We start from the raw sequence: 3,307 nt of genomic DNA, 5'->3' as shown, positions 1-3,307 counted from the left end.
TGGATAATTGACTAGCTCTTCCATTTCAATTAGCTATCATGCTGATACACTGTCTGGTGACTATGTATCCTGTTATTGTGTATTGTACATGCCAATAGACATACCTGATGTTTGCATAACATGACAGTAATGCTATGTAAAATATTAGACATATCTAACTACAATACTGTACATTACACATTTTTGCCACAATATCTCACAATGCAAATCATAATTGCACAGCAGGACCACCTTAGACATGTTATTCTCAGTTATACGCCCATACATATGCCTACTGTTACAGTATATCAACATACACTATTCCCTGTTATGGCATGTACTTGTTGGACCAACCCTGCCACTGACAGTGGCTGGAGTGGAATTGTTGTGTTCAAAGTCCTTATATAGCATCCCTTGTGGTGTATGAGGTGTTTACCTTGTGGCCTACAGCAGTACACACAATTTCTACGAGCATTACTATGCTCAACAATACATCACTACATAATACCTTTTCCCACTATATGCATTGCGTACACTTTAATTATTACAGAACAGGTACTAGATACACTGACATACTGAGTGTTCTACATACCTTATTAGTAACCCGAGTTGTCGTTGACATTAATATAAATCCTAATTATTTTGTGTTACAATCCTCGTTGTAATGTTTTGCTGGTATATACAGATGATTTGAATGTATGACAAGCCATCCTTTTATAAGTAGATATCAGTAACATGTGGTATCCTGCCACCAACTGGTGTTCCGGAGTAGATGATTACATGCACATCAGCTGTGCAGCTACTCCATTAGCCAATGACATGGCAACAGTGGTGTATAACTGAATACTCCACTTGGGCGTTGTCCCTTTGCCCTACCTTCGAGGAAGATGGCCTGGATGTGTTGTTTGTGATGAATTGCAACAGCTATATGGAGACACACAGACATATTAACTTCCTGGCCCCCGTGGATTGTGTGTAACGGCTAGAGGATGTAGTTCTACATGTGAGTCCAGCTGTTATATTTCTGAACATTGCTACTTTTGCAGGGTTTGTACCTGATACATCTGCAAATGTTTAGGTCTGACAAGGATGTTTGGGCAGCTCAAGGCTGTGTGGCTATGCATTGAATGTTAGGTGTTTTGAACTGTGCTCACCTGACATCTTTGGTATAATGTACATGTGTATCATACTGTGCTGTTAATCAGTAATTGGTAACACTTTCTGGTGTATGCACAACCATCTGATACAGGATTATTGCAACCAAACCCTGTAACATCGGCGTCTGTTCCATTGTACAACAGCAATGATTTCACATAGGGCCATTATAGTGTGTCTCTGAAAAGGTATGTTAAGGCTTCTGCAGATGTCATAGAGTGAGTGGATGTTTGTGATGTTATTACAGTATGTATTGCAATTGTTTTGGGTATGGGGGAGATGTAGGTGGGTGTACATAGCAGATGCAGGTGTGTAGGAACTGCATTTATACATATTCGATATGTGTGTGAGGGCTCCTTCCGTATTTGAAGACCTATCCTTTAGTGGACTAATACTATGGTAATTGCAGGCTGATTCATTGGTTCCTATATAGCATGCAGGTGATGTTGGTCTTTCAATCCCTTCGGAAATACATCGGTATGTAATGAAATGTTGCTACATGAAAGCTGTCTCGTGTATTTCTGTCACAGATATTTGCACTCATTGGAGTTGTGTTGGTGACTGAACCTCTTTGTCTAGGGTTGCCACCTTTTCAAATGGCCATAGTGGGACATTTGCAGGACACACATCGGATTTTAGAGGCCGACACATACCCATGGTCAGTACAAAGTATAGAACTTTACATATATGCCTATATAAAAGCTTATTCTTGTAGTGGTTTACTTGCTTATCCTGTTTCTTGTTACATGTAGGTATTTTAGATACAGATGACTATTTTATGCAACAATTACATTAAATATGGAACATGCCAAATGTCTCGAGATTGTATGACATTTGTATTTGTACTCATTTTGGTCAGGACACTACCGCACATAGAGGGACTGCCCCTCGCAAGGTTGGACAGGTGGTAACCCTATCTTTGGCTCATGTCCATAGCACATATTTGTAATAGTATATAGACATATACTCTCCATATCCTTTGTTCATAATGTTCGGTTGTGGCGGAATGTGTGATTGCTATGGTCCATGTTATACACATATTTGAAGACTTCAACCGCTGTATACAGCATACCCATGGATTCAGGAATGCACACACTTCCAACAACCACATTACTGTTCCCAGACTCCCAAACCCCACAATACCGAACACTCAAACCCGCGACAGTCAAACTCCCAGAACTAACACAAACACAGAACACACACACAGACACACTGCTACCCATCACATCCAAACAAACCATCCTAGACTACGTATGGGCAGGTGGCCATGCCCCCATACACCCCACCATGTGGATGGCTGCGCACCCCACACCACACCTACTTTAATAATCTAACTCCGAGATAGCACAAACAGACACATGAAGTAAACCCACACACACACACACACACACATTACAGTCCCCCAGAAACACATGCCACACTCGGAACACACACTTACACACACTACAGTAATCAGAAACACACTTACACACAGTACCTACCTGAACCGCAGCACCAGAAGTACTACCTAAATGTCCCTTAACATGGTGATAATAGTACTCGAGGTTCTGGTGTTTCGGTACTGTGGTCTTTAAGCCTCATGATTATGTGCAACGGAACCTTGATTTCAGCATCCCAAACACACTCTCTATGATGATTCTGGTTTGTGTGTGTGCCTCATTATGGCATTCTTGCATGGGTGTGTGTGCATTTCAGATGGGAGTCATCATCCACTGCTCCAGTGCATAGCCAGCATCCCCCACAAGGTGGCCATATGGGATGTCCCCCCTGACAAATACCTGGTACAACTGTGAGGCATGCCAGATATGGGAGTTGTGGTAGCTTCCAGGGCTGCCAGCACACACATCCATGATAATACCCTGGGCATTGCACATGACCTGGCAGTTGATGGAGTGGTATGCCTTACAGTTTATGTAGTGCCTACCATGCTCACCGAGTGGTGACTTGATGTGTATGAGTTGGTTATATTCAACTGGACGTATAAGAGAATTTAAGTACCTTTTTATGCACTTTTTCTTTTAAAAAATACAGTATTTAAATTGATTTAAACTGTGTATGAAGGAGTGTTGAAGGAATTTTTAACTGGTTATTCTGCTCTTCAGTAACTTGAACTAAAAGCTAGTGTTGGCTGAATTTTGTTATTTGCTAGTAATTACAGGTGTGGGGGTAGCCA

Source organism: Protopterus annectens, chromosome 9.part0 (assembly GCF_019279795.1).
Source record: "Protopterus annectens isolate FY-2018-M chromosome 9.part0, PAN1.0, whole genome shotgun sequence".
Taxonomy (NCBI): domain Eukaryota; kingdom Metazoa; phylum Chordata; order Ceratodontiformes; family Protopteridae; genus Protopterus; species Protopterus annectens.
The sequence above is the reverse complement of the archived record's forward strand: the minus strand, read 5'-3'. Positions refer to the sequence as shown.